The 16,664-nt window shown below is 43.5% G+C and overlaps 1 long non-coding RNA gene across 1 annotated transcript; it reads right to left on the bottom strand.

The window, feature by feature from the left end:
• Positions 1 to 139: 139 nt before the first annotated feature.
• Positions 140 to 14,529, bottom strand: LOC141112020 (uncharacterized). Its single transcript, XR_012236496.1, has 3 exons — positions 14,364 to 14,529; positions 12,159 to 12,300; positions 140 to 1,143 (listed from the first exon to the last, which is right to left on the bottom strand). It is a non-coding gene; the product is annotated as an uncharacterized lncRNA (long non-coding RNA).
• Positions 14,530 to 16,664: the final 2,135 nt, after the last annotated feature.

Here is a 16,664-nt window from a genome sequence, read left to right as displayed (position 1 = left end):
CCAGTTGTTCAATCTCAAAAAAAAAAAATTAGACCAAATACGAAAATCTATTTTTATATTAAGTTATCACAAGTCTAAAATACATTGGTTAAATAAAATAAAAAAAAAAAAACATATCCAGAAATCCTTGTTAAAAAGAAAAAAAAAATTACAAAATAAACAACTCGCTGCGGACAGTTTTTTTTTGCTCCGGCTTAGTATAAAAATTAGAATTTTTTTAAAACACCTTAGGAATCAGTGCTGAACCCATCCAGGGCCTGCAGGGCTATGGACATCGATAGGGTAACATGAGAGGAGTGTGAGCTTTGAGTTAGTTATTATTCTTTGATGTCTTGGCACAGATACTGAAGGCTGGTATACATCAGTCATTATGTATCCACTCCAAATGAACATCCACATCGGTAACACAAGGCAGTTCCGTTGGGGCTTGTAAATCATTCGGTATCAATGCTTGTGTGCTGAACACTGAATGTTCTTAGCCCGTACCTAGGAAATGTATGTAGCTGAAGAGTATAGTATACCACCGATACGTGAACAAGGTCAGCTTATAGGGTTTTTCCAAAAGGGGGACACTTCTCTCTGCTCCATGAGATGACAACAGCAGCTAAATGGTGACACACAGCAGAACGTGTACCAAAAAAAAAAAAAACCCAGAGAACCCAACTGGGCATAAATGATCAGCAACCTTTGATACGTCCACTTTTGTCCAAGGGTAAGGAAGCCAGATTCTCAAGGAAGATATAGACTCCTTATTAGTAATACTGGGCAGGAGGTACACCATCCCGCACCTCTTATATGTCCTCTTGTCCCTCACACCTCACTCTCGGTGGCAGGCATGTGCTTCCCTCTCCAGCCAGTATCTGGTAAGGAGACCCGACGTTCGGGGCTTGGTGGCAGTGTGACGCTGCCAGTCTCTGACTGCTCTTCCTGTAGCAGCTGTTGTGTTTCAGTCAGGTCGAGTGAGGCAGTGCTGGCTTGTAAAGACACAGTGTCCGTCTTGATGCACACGTGGTCCCGAAGGATGCTGGCTCGGGATGGCTTCACCTGCTTGAGGTCATCCCATTCGCTTTCATCCCCAGACAGTAAGCCGAAACCTTCCAAGAATCTGATCTTCTCCTTGGTGAAGCCATTGTCGGGAACAGCCTAGAATGGGAAGAAGATATTAAGCAATTGTTAATACTTGATTTAGTAAAGTGTGGAGAGAAATGTGAAATCTGAACTCTGGGAATGAGACAGTCTACCCTTGCAGTGCCACCCCCCGCAAGTTAAATGCTTGTTTAGTCTAGAGTGGGAGTCTCCTAACTTTCTAAACAAAGGGCAAGTTTACTACTATTAAAATTTTAGGGGGGCCAAACTCTGGCCAGTGGGAGTAGAAAATGCCCCGGCATTGGTAGGAGCAAACAATGCCATAGGTTTGGTTGTCAGTGGGAGTAAAAAAGAATTACATCATGGGTGTTAGTGGGAGGAATAGTGCCCCATCATTGGCTTCAGTGGGAAAATTAGTTCTCCATTATTGGAGTTAGTGGGAGAATTAGCTCTCCTTTATTGGGGCCAATGGGAGGAATAGTGCCCCATCATTGGTGTTAGTGGGAGGAATAGTGCCCCATCATTGGTGTCAGTGGGAGGAATAGTGCCCCATCATTGGTGTCAGTGGGAGGAATAGTGCCCCATCATTGGTGTCAGTGGGAGGAATAGTGCCCCATCATTGGTGTCAGTGGGAGGAATAATGCCTTTTATCAGTGAAGGAAAAGTGCCCCAAGAGCCGGATAAAGGCAAACAAAGGCCCACATCCGGCCTGCAGTCCACAGTTTACAGAACCCTGGCTTAGAGTGCAGGGATAAGGTGTAATACTTACCCCACTGCTAGGTCTGGCAGGCTTCCTCCATCCATTAGACTGGTCAAGCACTGTCGCCTCTCAAAAGGCATTTTGGGCCACAGTCACATACTTGCCTCCTCCATGTACAATATAGGGTTAATAGCTCTAAACTGTATGCAATGATACCAAGGAACTGCCTATAGCCTGGAGCTTTTGGCAGAATAAAACAGTGCTAGAGATTGCCAAACCGAGGGATAAGGTAAAGCTAACCATACACTGATAGAGAATTTGAATGAATATTTGTATGAATGTTCTTGTAAAAATTCTTAGGACTTGACGCCTGTACTTGAATCAAAAGTACGTCAAAATTTTGTTTGCTTTTAGGATTGCATTTTGGAATGAATGGACTTTACTGAATGAAAACCCCATACGCTGTTTGAAATCCACTTTTTTTTGAAGAAAAATCTTCCATCCTGTTCCTTCGAATTTTCCCATCACCGAGGTCAAAATCAAATGCCGATTTGACCCCCACCAACGGTTAGGAGATCAAACGAGTGAAACATTTTTATGGAATTCAATTGGTGTATGGCCGGCTTTAGTACTACACCTTATCCATGCACCCCATTTAAAGCGGAGCTCCAGGCCTCCCCCACCAAAAAATTAAAAGTCTGCAGCTACAAATACTGTAGCTGCTGACTTTTACCATTAGGGTAGGGCACTTACCTGTCCAGGGAGCCCGTGGTGTCCTCATCCAAGCCAATTCTTGAATTGGCTCTCAAGTGCTGGAGCCGCCATCTTGGTAAGGGAAACCAATAGTGAAGCCTTGCAGCTTCACAGCAGGTTTCCTACTGCGCATGTGCGAATCGCTCTGCACCTTCCTAATGGGCCGGCTGCCATGAGGGACGAACTTTCAGCTCAGTTTGCCAAGGCAAACTCACAGGAAGTGGGAGTGGATACCTATCAAAACCAGGTACCCTGCCCCCCCCCCCACACACACAAATATGGTACCGGGGGGGGGGGGGGAGCAGAGGAGGCAGGGGTAGGGGCAATGCAAGGGTAGATTTGGTCTAATTCCCAGAGTTCAGCTTTAAAGAGTATAGCAATGCTGAAGCCGAAGAAGAGTGTGACAAATGAAGACAATTTTATTCTTGGTCAGCAGTAAAGAAAAGAAAAAAAAACAACCAAACTGCAGAAAATGGACACAAAGGGTAATGTGCTGGGAGCTTAACAGGAGAAAGCCACAGATGTGAAGCTGCCCATACAAAGGTTTCAAATGATCACGTCCGACACCTGCGTATGTGTGTGTAATGATCACAGTGAAGCATGACAACTTTCAGATCAGTCATTTAGAATAAAGCTGGCCATACATTACTCAATTTTCTTATTTAATTCCTTTAGATTTACCTTCAACTATATATATGGCTCATTGCATACACATCCAAAGGGTTTAGATTTGACCTCATATTATATGGGTTTTGGTAAAATCGGAAGGAAAATTGTACAAGAAAATTGTATAATGCATGGCCAGCCATAGTCTGCAGACTAGGAGATTTCTACCGACACCTGATCACTTACTGAGATGAGGGATCATCATTGTGTGAAGCTTGCCAATTATAGAAGCTGTCATTGCTTACATTACGGCTATTTTCACACTGGGGCGGGCAGGCGCCGGCGGTAAAGCGGCGCTATTCAGCCGCTAGTGGGGTGGATTTAACCCCCGCTAGCGGCCGAAAAAGGGTTAAAACCGCTGCAGCGCTGCTCCATTGTTTTCAATGGGAAGGGGCGTTTTAGGGGCGGTGAATACACCACTCAATTTTTATGCATTTTTTTTGGGTGGAACACCACTTTAAAGTATATATTGAAGTGAATGTAAAGTCTCGTTTTTTTTCTATAAAAATAACAAACATGTTATACTTACCTGCTCTGTTGTAGTGGATTTGCACAGAGCAGCCCAGATCCTCCTCTTCTCGGGTCCCTCTTCTGTGCTCTTGGCCCCTCTCTCCCATTGAGTGTCCCCACAGCAAGCAGCTTGCTATGAGGGCACCCGAGCCGAGCCACAACTCCCTTTGTCCTCCTAGACTCCTGTCCACCTGGTTGCAGCGTTTTGGCAGAAAACGGCTTGACATTTGTAAACTTGTGTAATGTGTTGAGGCACTTCAAGCACTTGCGCATTAATTCATTTCATTATCATTCTAGCTAATTTATTCTGCTCATTGAAATGAATTAACGCTCAAGCACTAAACACGCCTAAGCACTTAGGCGCATTTATACGTGTTTACATGCGTTTAGGCATGTCGAGCATTTTGTCTGCCAAAACACTGCTGCCCCTGATTGAAAAAAATGTCCAGTGTGTATGAGGCCCAAGTCTCTTACTTACAGAATCATAAGGTGAAAAAAGGATAAATAAAGAGGGGAAAAAAACAAACAAACAAAACAACACAACCTCTCAAAAGTGTACCTCTAGGCTTTTATTTCACTTTAGACCAAAGTTGGCCCAAACAATTTTCATTACATACCTATGTGGTTGATATATGTGATATAAAACACTGTCGTACCATTAGCTACATATAGTAAGCAGTGCTGTGTTCCTACAGCAGTATGGAATGAAATAGTCGGGCTGAAGGCTTCTCCACCATTCATGGGAAGCCTTGTATTTATATCAATGAATACAAGGCTTTCTCTGATTGTAGTAGAAATTGTACCTTCATCTGCCCACTTCTCCACCTCAACCAATCACAGGAAGCCTTGTGATCACTGATAAAAATACAATTCTTCCCCTAAAAGATGGAAAAGCATTCAGCCTGACAATTTAGTTCCAGCAACAAAGGCAAAGTTGCCATTTGGTGTACGTAGCTAATGCTACTACAGTATACTGCAGAACGCACAGCGGCCACATCGTTCTGTAATGGAAATAGTTGGTTTGGGCCAGCTATTTAAAGTGAAATGAAAGCTGGAATTCTACTTTCAAATCTTTAGATTGGGGAAGGGCTGTGAAACTTTTATTGCTGTCTGTACCCCCATTGCCCTGATGACCACTGGCACCGAAAAAAAGCATTCAAAAAGAAAATAATTCAAAATTTGAGAGCTGTCCCCAGAACATGAGACCAGCAGAAATCTTGCAATGTGGATACCTGTTCTGGAGACAATTCTCAGAGTGAGGAATTGCCCTCATTTTGGGAGATTTCCTCTGACATTCAGTTGCATCTCTAGGACAGGAAGTGAGGGGAAATTTCCCTAATGGTACACAGACAGCAAAAAAATTAATTGGTGGGGATTTACACTTCCCTACCCAATCCAGGACTGAAAAAAAAAAAAGTTTTGCTAATACATACACTTTAAATGTTTGTTTTTTGACTTTAGATACTTCGGTTTAGCTACAGATCTCAAACAAAGGGGTGTTATTAAAATGGTTCTAAACACAGAAGTTTTCTTTTTACCTTAAAGTGGTTGTAACCCCACTTGGTTATTTTCAGGCACTCACCTGTCTTCCTTAATGCAATGTCTCCAGTGTATACTTTTTATTTTAAAAAATGCCATTCTATACTGCATTTCCAAACGCCGCTCACGTGACCAGCCGCTGCTCCCTCTCCCGTTCTGACAGCTGCATCGTGAGGGGCCGAGAATACCCCGCTGACGTCACTTGTTAGTGCTGAGTGGCACTCAGAAATACAGTATTGAATGGCTTTCTTTTTTTATAAAACAGATACACTGGGGACATTACATTAAGGAAGACAGGTGAGTGCCTGAAAATAACAGTTATTTCTGTAGAAGAGGAGGGAAGGGGCGGCACTGACACAGCTGACAGGCAGGAAGGAGGGGGAGAGAAGGACAGAGGAGAGCTGCTAATGATGGAGGCACATAAACTGACCACTGTCAGGGCCCGGCAGCCATGATATACTGTGCTAAGTTTATAGAGGTAAGTTTACAGAGGTGAGGGCAGAACCAGGCAGGATCAGCCAGGTATTTTAGAGCTTACAGGGGGCCAAATGACACAGCACATGCACTGTGCCATTATTCATGCTTTAAGGGAACAGGATCCATTTTTTTTTTTTTATGCTTTAATGTACTCTATGCATTAAGGTAAACATCTGCATGCAGCTTACCCCCAAATACTTACCTGAGCCCAATCTCCATCCAGCGATGTGCACATAAGCAGAGGCCTTCTCGTTGCATTGGACATAGAGGCAGCATCAGGAGTCATTGGTTCCTGCTGCTGTCAATCACAGCCAGTAAGGACACATCAGGGAGGCGGGGCTGAGCCCTATGTGTCAATGGACACACAGAACCAGCTTGGGAGTAAGCACACACACAAGTGCTCCTATTGCAAGCAGCATAAATATAAATGTTGCTTTCAGAATAACTAAGTCTATTAAGATGCAAAAAGCGTTAACACCTCCATATCGAATTTTAGTGATGCAAACAGTTTTATTAAAGTAGAGAAAAGGCGCTGGTAATGTGCAAAATGTGAAAACAAAACTTTGTTTTAATTTTAGACAAAATGTGGTTGCTATTTCCAAGTAGTGCATACTGCGCTAACCAAAAGCAACCCATGTGCATTCCATTTCAGGCAAACTGATTATTATTGGTTGCTATATGTTGCACATCACTGCTGCCCTTTATACCTCCTGGTTACATAAGCCTGATGGTCTTTCCACAATGGGAGACATATGTGAATATTAAGAACCTCAATTACTGGTCTCCAGTTATTTTTACACTAAATGGTCAAGAAGGGATATAATAGCACAGAGACAAGTGATACACAAGACGATCGAGTCTACAGAAAATCAATAGCAAATCCAACTTACGTTTGGTAAGTACACCACATGCTCACACAGTTAGAAAAGATGACCCAGACTCCAAAAGGGATATCCTTGGCAGCTCATCAGGATATGTTTTCCAGATGCCTCACAGACCCTTGTATGAGATAAAACACACGAGGAAAAATGATCCAGACTTTTATTGGCCCAAATTGGTTTGTGTCTTTAGTCTTTGTAAAGGGTCAATGAATTGATTCATGTAGGACTAGATTTTTTTTTTTTTTTTTTTACACTGGTCCTAAAGATTCTCCTTGCAGAGTGTATTGCTTGCATTCACTAACCCTGTACTCTTTCCCTATTTACATTTGGTAATTTTTCATACAAACTAAAACTGGAGCTTGCAAAATCTGGTGCATTTCTGCAAAGAAACCAATCGGCTTCCAGATATTATTGTAAAAGCTTAATTGAACAAGCTGAAGTTAGAAGCTGATTGTCGTATTTAGATATTCACCTATTTAGTATGTAATTTATATATTTTTTGTAAACATTTTTGTCTTGTTTTGTGTAAACTTTAATAAAAACATTGAAACAGAAGTTGATTGTCTACCATGCAGAGCTGCTCCAGATTTTGCACTCTCCAGTTTTAGTAAATCAACTCCATAGAAGTTCTACCCCTATGGGTATGGGTATTCCCCCTAGGGCAATCAATCCTTATAGGTATATGTCTATCTTATGCTTGAACCAGGGAAAGGCCAATGGAAGAATAAATAGAAAATTGAACATTCACAAGGCCTTTAGACACTTGTGCATAAACTCATTTCATAGGGCAGTAGATTCAATGGCCTATCCTACATACATTTTTCGCAAAAAAATAAACTGGTGTGGTACCTTTAATGGCAAGAAATTTACCACACCTGGCACATCCAAAAAACATTTATCACACTTAGCTGATCCAAGCTTACTCCTTTACCTAACCCAATACTTGAACCTGTTATTGATCCTAAAGCTGGCCATACACAGATAAAAATCGATTGATTCCTCCCCCCATCCATGCTAAATAGCCTTGATGGATGAATGTCCTGCGATTGTATACCCAATACAGTTGGTTGGCTGCAATCGCTGACCATCTGACTTTGAGATTTGTCAAACTGGGTGGTGTCAGCAGGGTGACTTGTTGCTTGAATTTCGACCAATTCCCAGGAATTGGGCAAAATTTGAGCCATGTATGACCAGATTAACCCCTAAATTTAAAGCAACCCAATCAGTTTTGTAACAAAAGCCAACAGGAGGTCCAACGCGATAAAAGAGGTATTATTCTCACCATTTCGGTGGCCTGTGTCTTCTACCACTCTCCTATTCTAGTGCCGTAGCCACCCTAAGACCTTTCATCATCTAACACCTCCAAAAGAGTGAGATACCCCTAGTTTCCATCCACAAGCTGGTGCCTTCCTACAACCCTTACAACACTGCCAAGTCCTGTAGTGATGTAGGGGGTTGGAGGATGGAACCACAGCAGCCAGCAGGGAATATGTTATATGGCACACCCAGAAGTGTTGGATGGCTGCAGCACCCAGAGTGTGGCGTTTCTTTGGAGAGTATAGTAGAAAGCTTCTACTATCAAAGAAAATTGCGGTTTGTTTTTCGCCCCTGATAAAAATCAACAAAAAAAGTGCCAGATAAAGTGGATTAAGATTCCATGATCATTTACTGCTAATAAAATTAAAACATCAAGAACATGAAAGGCAGCCAATGCGTTTCAGGGGCTGAAACAAGACAAAATAAACTCTCATGGACTGACTGGCACTCTGTAGATTTCATTTGATTTCTCAGGGAAGGTCACGGTCCTTCTTGGGGGACCAAACTTTGTGGCAGAGTTGCCGAAGTTCAGGAAACAAACCTAAGCAATGCTCCATGACTGAAGAATACAAGATCCACATCCACCTTTACGTGTTTTGAAGCCCCTGAGAGTCACTTTAAGCCATGCTATTTGTTGCCTACAAAGAACCAGAAACCTGTGCGTTACAAGTGTTGTGCGCCCTTTTGCGCCATGCATCAGCTATGAGAGGCTGACTGCAGTAAATGGTAAGTCAGCCATGTTATCTGGATAGAAACTCCATACACAAGGGCTTGTTGCATCTGGAAAACATACCCAAAAGGGAGAAATGGGGGAAACACATTTCAAAAGCAATGGGAGTGGAACTTAAAGGGCAGTCACTCACATGCAGCAACAACCAATACCTGCAGGTGGGGAGAGGACTCAGAACAGGAAAGGAGAGAGACTGTCAGAAGGGACAGAGTGCTGCAGTGGATGAGACAGTGTGACAAGAATCGGTCAGGTGACAACACTCGAAAGATGCCAGAAAAGTCAGTGAGTCAGTGGTTTCAAACAAAGCAATACACATAACATGGTGCAAGGAGCAACAGTGCGCAGTAATCTACAACACCACATTCTCCCATTACTTCACACATGCTGAACGGCTGACATCAGGACAAAGGCAGATATACACATCTACTTCATCTTTGCACCTGCCTCTAGCCTTTGCACTTGCATCAGAGGCTTTAATGGCATATTCACCTTTACCAGTAAACTGACTATGCAAGCAAGGGGCTCTTATAGATAAAAACAAACTGTGCGGCTCTGACTGAAGTTGGAGAATGGCCTTGCTATAGGTGTAGGCCATTTAGATACATCCAGAGGCTGCAAAACTCCCAGAGACAGAATAATGCGGTCATGCCTCATTGCTAGGTCATTGCCAAGACACTCCCAGCCATTTCCTACACCAGTGATGGCGAACCTTGGCACCCCAGATGTTTTGGAACTACATTTCCCATAATGCACTTGCACTCTGCAGTGTAGTTGAGCATCATGGGAAATGTAGTTCCAAAACATCTGGGGTGCCAAGGTTCGCCATCACTGTCCTACACCAACACAGGAGCAAGCTCTCAAACCCCTGCACATGTGTGGTCCAATATTCCCTCCTTTGCGGAGTACAGAACTACTGTGACAGGGGAGAGGGGGTGCATGTGAGGGGTCTGAATCAGCTAGGAGGGTCTTAGCAAGGTCATAGCAACAAGGCGGGGGGGGAGGGGGGGACGCCACACCTGAGTGTTTTCCGGTCAGGCTTCAGGTCTATACCAATAGCAAGGGCATTATTTAACATTGCGTTGGTCAAGGCTGCAGTTTGTTTTTATCTACAGATGCACATAACCAAACCCTCCAGCGCTCAGACAGTGATATATCTGAAGGGGGTCACAATGCGTAATGCTTTGTACAATCAGCCTTCCTCAGACAGGGAAATCTCAAAAGTAACTCGAAAAACACACAGGAGGGCGCAAGCGCCTAGTGCATTACCACCACAGCTTTTTATTGAGTATGTTTTTTTGCATATGGTGGTAATGCACTTGGTGTTTGTGCCCTCCTGTATGCTTTTAGCGTTATCTACAGATGTTCCTTATCTGCATAGGCAGTTTTGTAGTAAAAAAAGGTGAACTAACCCTTTAATATGCATTTGTTATGCCAGATAAAAGGGAACTCCAGACAAACAAAACTCCTCTCCCTCCAGTAATACATGGTTTAAAAACCTAATAAAAGCAGAACTTAGCCCTGATTTGGAAAAACTTGAAGGCTGGAAGGATTTTTATTTTAGAAGAGATATACTACTGCCTTCTCTGCAGCAAAGGCTTCTTAACTTTCTCCTTGCAAGATGCCTTAGCATGTATGCTGTGCATGCGCAGCTCGGTGTACATTCTTGGCTTTCCTTGATGCCAGGGTGAACTCCCTACATGAATGTGAGTTGTGTCCTTCCAGCCAGCCAATCAAGATGGCTGAAGACCCCCAACTTCATAGAAACTAGAGGAAAGGTCTGGGCTGTTCAGCAACTGTACCATTATTACTCCATGAGGAGAGATTATTATTGGTTTTAACAGATCTGTGAGGTCGCCATTTCTCAGAGTTCATTCAAGTTTTATTAGAGTGTTCAGCCCTGACAAAAGATGGAGGTGTGGCCCCCGAAAAATGTTTTTATATGACTTTATTCCTAATTATTAAAATAATTTTGAACTCTTCCATCTGTTTACTAGTATTTTACTAGCATAATTGCTTAAATTTGTCTTTATATCATCTTCCTACAAAACCCTGCACAGCAGAAATTAAAGGTAGGTTGTGCGCTCTGAGCCAATCCAGCTTGATTAAATTTTACAATGCTGTCAAGCTTACTTGTTTTCAGGCACTGGAAGCTGGGGGCAAGAGGGGGTGTGAATACAGTTTACAATCACAGAAGGAATTTAAATGCTTAGTTCACCTTTTATGAAAAACTGTAAGGGTGAACAACACTGTACCCCCTGCCAACCCCCACCCCAAGCTATTCCTAAGCTGTCAGCACTCCTGCAGCCGATCCATTGGTCCAGGGATTTCAAATTCCTGCTCTTTTCCTTCTTTGTGCAGCACTTCTGGGATGGACCTGAACTATTCACTGCGACAGTGGTGAGCAATCAGAATCAATCTGGTCTGTCCCAGAAGCGCTGCACAGAGTAGAGGGAGAAGAACAGGATTTCAAATCTTGGGACTGCTGGAGCGGCTGAGGGAGTCCTGACCACTCAGTATTGTCAAAGGTAAGTGCAGCGGGGATCAGAGAGGTGGGGAGCATGTATGGCAGGGGTAGGCAACCTCGGCCCTCCAGCTGTGATGAAACTACAAATCCCATCATGCCTCTGCGAGTCATGCCTGTGATTGCCAGGGTCTTGCAATGTTTCATGGTACTTGTAGTTTCACCAGTTGGAGGGCCGAGGTTGCTTACCCCTGATGTATGGTGTTAGTTCACCTTTACATTTTTATTGTAACGGTCAAATAACACTGATGGTGCTCACTCCTTGTCCTACGTGTATGCTACTGACACTAGGAAGCTTCAAATACAGCAAACATCAACTGGGGATCGCCTATACAGTGTAAATGCAGCAAATAATTGGGGCTGGTTAGGAAAACCAATCAGAACTGGTTCTTTTAAACCAGAGAATTAGGATCCTGGATTGGTTGCTCTGTGCAGTAATAACACATGTATTCTGTCCTTTAATATTTTCAACTAGGAACAGCAAATGTATGAAAATTAAAGAGGAGCTCCAGTCCCCCCCCCCCCAAAAAAAAAAAAAATTAAAAAGTCAGCAGCTACAGATACTGTAGCTTGCTGACTTGTGATATAAGGACCAGGATACAGCAATGTCAGTACCCGAGCCGATTCTTTAATCGGCTTCAGGTTCAGGTGCCGGCATCTTAAGTAAGAGAACCCAGCAGTGAAGCCTTGCAACTTCACAGCCGGTTTCCTACTGCACGTGCTCGTGCTGCCCTTTGTGAATGTGTCATTTATGACTTTATGTCTTTTGTGCCTGGAGTTCAGCTTTAACAGCCAGTGCAGATTTTCCCAAAAAAAAAAAAAAAACACCCATAATGATGCCCTATATGGTGAACATACATAGTACTAAATCCTTTCATACTAAAAGTTCATTAATTCAGACTTACAGCTTGACAAAGCTTTCATCGGTAGCAAACCCAACATCCAACCACTACTGCAAACCCAACACCCAGTCCTCACCTCTTTACGATGTCGCTGTAGATGACAAATGGAAGGTCTGTGCACTGCTTCAATTTTCACCTCTTGGGTGGACGTGCGGTAGGACGGGTTGCTGTAAGTCAGGGTCCCCAGTGCTGGATCTGACAGCTTTGCACGCCGATGTCTGTGAACATACGAAGATACATTAACTGGATATATTGAACTCTGAACATTTACTTTGGGTTGTTGGTTCTACTATAGTTTTACACGAATGTTGATGTGAAATTTGGTAACTGATTGACTGAAGTTGGTTTTCATCCACTATAATTCAGCATGGGTATTCCTACACAAAACAACCAAAGACACCCACATAACCAAATAAAATGTATAGGTTATGTTGAGGTTTCCCAGCCTTTAGTAAAGATACACCGCCATCATAGTTTATGTCACTAGATCAGGGTCTCCATTGAGTATATCACCAGCCTCCAAAGAGGCAGCCTTTGATTTTCTACTTATAGAACTGCCCATAACTTTTCTGTATGGTCACCTCTCTCTAAGCCCAAGTCTCTGGAATCATACCATACCATGCACCTCCACCATTTGGGAGGTCCAATATGCCACCACAGCAAGCTTCTCTACAGAGATAGGCACTCCTATGATCTACAACAGCTACCAGGGGTCTTTAAATTTTATTTATGGAATTTTAGAAGTGCAGTGGGATGAAAGCTGTGCTGATCACCATTTCCTTTTTAACAAACATTTTCAAATGTTACACAGTGACATTTAATTAAGTTCTAATGGCCACAGCATGGTGCATGGAAGAGGATTGCATTGCACTGTGCTGCACTGAAAAAAGTGGTGCATGCTGTACTTAAAGTGGAGCGCCAACCCAAAAGGAGAAGCTCTGTTAGTTCGCCCGCTCACCCACTCCACTGCCACATTTGGAAGGGGGGGTGTTGGTTTGAGCGGGTACCTGGTTTGACAGGTATCGGCTCCCACTTCCAGGTAAGATTGCTGCTCTACGTGCATTTCTGGCCCTTCCTCCTTTCCCCGCTCTTTTCTGGGATGCACACAGATCCCATAAGAGGGCGGGGCCATTTAGAAAGCGCAGCACGACTCACGCATACACAGTAAGAGTCCGGCTGTGACGCAGTTTCCCTTACAATGCCAGCGAATCGACTTGTGGTACCGACATCGCTGGATCCCTGGACAGGTAAGTGTCCTTATATTAAAAGTCAGCAGCTACAGTATTTGTAACTGCTGACTTGTAATGTTTTTTCCAGACTGGAGCTCCTCTTTAATTTCAGCACACACCACTGCAACACAGTACTGTCCCCTGGCTAGATATGAGGCAAGGCTTTTCACCTTGCCTTATAGTGAAACTGTCCTACTGCACCTGGTGCGAATGGGTCCTTAGGCTACAGTCTGACCATACTATCTCTGTACAATTTTACATCTACCAAAACTATGTAGAATGAGGACCTACTTGAATTACCCAATCAGTTTGTATCCACTCAGACAAGCCCTGGCACTACATATTTATAGGTAGATTTAAAAGAGATTGTACAATCAGATTGTAACATGTGGAGAGCTTAACAGAAGAGCCTGTCACACAGAGATTCCAAAAAATGTTTGTGTGTATTAACAGACAATTCTAGTGATTGTAAGCTCTCAATATAACCCCACTTCGGGTTATGCAGCGTACACACGGTCGGACTTCGACCGGACTGGTCCGACGGACCAAGTCCGGCGGACAATCCGATCGTGTGTGGGCTTCATCGGACCTTCAGCAGACTTTTCCAGTCGAAAATCTGACGGTCTTTAGATTTGGAACATGCTTCAAATTTTTACGTCGTAACTCCGCCGGACCCAGAAATCCGCCCGTCTGTATGCTAGTCCGACGGACAAAAACCGACGCTAGGGCAGCTATTGGCTACTGGCCATCAACTTCCTTATTTTAGTCCGATGTACGTCATCACGTACGAATCCGTCGGACTTTGGTGTGATCGTGTGTAGGCAAGTCCGTTCGTTAGAAAGTATGTCGGAAGTCTGCCAAAAGTCCGTCGAAAATCTGTCGGACGGGCCGTCTGACTTTTGTTGCTGAAAAGTCCGACCGTGTGTACACGGCAATAGGCCATCAATCAGGAGCGGGATTTGGCCAATGATGGACACCCTCATAGTTCCCACGAGGTTTAATGTTCCACTAATCACACGTTTACCATCACCCGATAACTTCCTTCTACTCACCTGTAGATTAACAGAGCACAGATGAGAAGCAGCAAGCAGAGAAGAGATAGAGATCCAGCAATAATGTGTGCCACACGTAGTCTGTCCCCTAAGCAAAAAGATTATGGAAAAAAAAAAAAGACCATTATTAAAGAAACTCCTTCAAAGTGACTCCACTATTAAATTGTAAGTTCTAACGAGTAGGGCCCTCCAATTCTTCTTGTACCAAATTGTAGTGTAACTGTAATGTCTGCCCTCATGTCATGTAAAGCGCTGCGCAAACTATTGGCGCTATGTAAAACCTGTATAATAATAATAATAATAATAATAACTACGAAACAAAAATTAAAGAAAAAACACACCAACAGAAGAGTAATAGGGATGAACTGGAGGCAAACTGATAAATACATCTGTGAAATATAAGGGAGCCGTTTTACCCCACAATGGTTTTGAAGTGTGCCCATTCAGTCCTGAGATTTACACAGCTCTGCCACATCACAGCCCTGTCAAGCAGAGTAGGAGATCTGATATTTCTCTGCTGCAGTTAAACACTTACAGGTCTTTTCCCACTTCCAGCCTGTGACAAGACAGTGAAAGGAGAAGCAGCGGACTGATGAGCTCACTTCTCTACCTGTCCCTGTCAGCATGTTCCTTGTTAGTAAAGGAGCAGTGCAGCACAACTGATTGGCTCCTTGTGCTGCTCCTACTTCTCCCAGTCTGAGCTCTGCTCTACAGGGTCTGTAGGAGGCTCACACCATGTCAAATTGAGATACCTGCATTTAAATACATGACATGAGGTGTTGATGAATACAGAGCGGTCTTGAATTTTTGTCTTTTACCTGCCTGGAGTTCAGCTTTAATACAGGCTTGTCACACCACCTATGTTTCAGATCTTTGCTTTCTTGAAAAGATAGCTCAGCTGATATTCCGCTATATCACAACATAGTGACCAGCAGGTGGAACCCCAACACACATTGGGGGACCAGGTGGCCACACCTCTGCTAAAGATTGTTTAGCACCTCTTCAATTGAACGAAGATCCGGAGCATGGGTGGCAGGACAGGTAAATATGTAAAAACTCTTCTTTTCACTTTGTTTCTATACTGGTTCAGAAAAACAAAAAAATGTTCCATTGTAAAAAAAAAAAAAAAAAACCCTCGGTGTTTGTATTACAGTATCTGCATGCCCATCAGTGCCAAATATACACTCACCGGCCCCTTTATTTAGGTACACCTTGCTAGTACCAAGTTGGACCCCCTTTTGCCTTCAGAACTGCCTTCATTCTTTGTGGCATAGATTCAGCAAGGTGTTGGAAACATTCCTTAGAGATTTTGGTCCATAGTGACATGATGGCATCACACAGTCGCTGCAGATTTGTCGGCTGCACATCCATGATGTGAATCTCCCGTTCCACTACATCCTATTGGATGGCGATCTGGTGACTGTGGAGGCCATTGGAGTACATTGACCTCATTGTCATGTTCAAGAAACCAGTGGTGAGATGATTTGAGCTTTGTGACATGGTGAATTATCCTGGAAGGAGCCATCAGAAGATGGGTACACTGTAGTCATAAATTGATGGACATGATCAGCAACAATACTCAGGTAGGCTGTGGCGTTTAAACGGTGCTCAGTTGGTACTAAGGGGTCCACAGTATGCCAAGAAAATACCCCCCCATACCATTACACCACCACCAGTCTGAACCGTTGATACAAGGCAGGATGGATCCATGCTTTCATGTTGTTTATGCCAAATTCTGACCCTACCATCTGAATGTCGCAGCTGAAATCGGGACTCATCGAACCAGGCAACATTTTTCCAATCTTCTATTGTCCAATTTTGGTGAGCCTGTGCGAATTGTAGCCTCAGTTTCCTTAGCGAACAGGAGTGGCACCCGGTGTGGTCTTCTGCTGCTGTAGCCAATATTCTTCAAGGTTCAATGTGTTATGCGTTCAGAGATGGTATTCTACATACCTTGGTTGTAACGAGTGGGTATTTGAGTTACTGTTGCCTTGCTATCATCTCAAACCAGTCTGCCCATTCTGCTCTTGTTGACCTCAACAAGGCATTTTCATCCACACAACTGCCACTCACTGGATATTTTCTCTTTTTCGGACCATTCTCTGTAAACCCTAGAGATGGTTGTGTGTGAAAAGCCCAGTAGATCAGCAGTTTTTGAAATACTCAGACCAACTCATCTGGCATCAACAACCATGCCGCATTCAAAGTCACTTAAATCCCTTTTCTTCCCCATTCCAGGATCGGTTTGAACTTCAGCAAGTCCTCTTCACCATGTCTAGATGCCTAAATGCATTGAGTTGC

This window comes from Aquarana catesbeiana, linkage group LG11 (assembly GCF_042186555.1).
Source record: "Aquarana catesbeiana isolate 2022-GZ linkage group LG11, ASM4218655v1, whole genome shotgun sequence".
NCBI classification, from domain to species: domain Eukaryota; kingdom Metazoa; phylum Chordata; class Amphibia; order Anura; family Ranidae; genus Aquarana; species Aquarana catesbeiana.
Note: the sequence above shows the minus strand (reverse complement) of the source record. Positions and strands in the feature narration are given on the sequence as shown.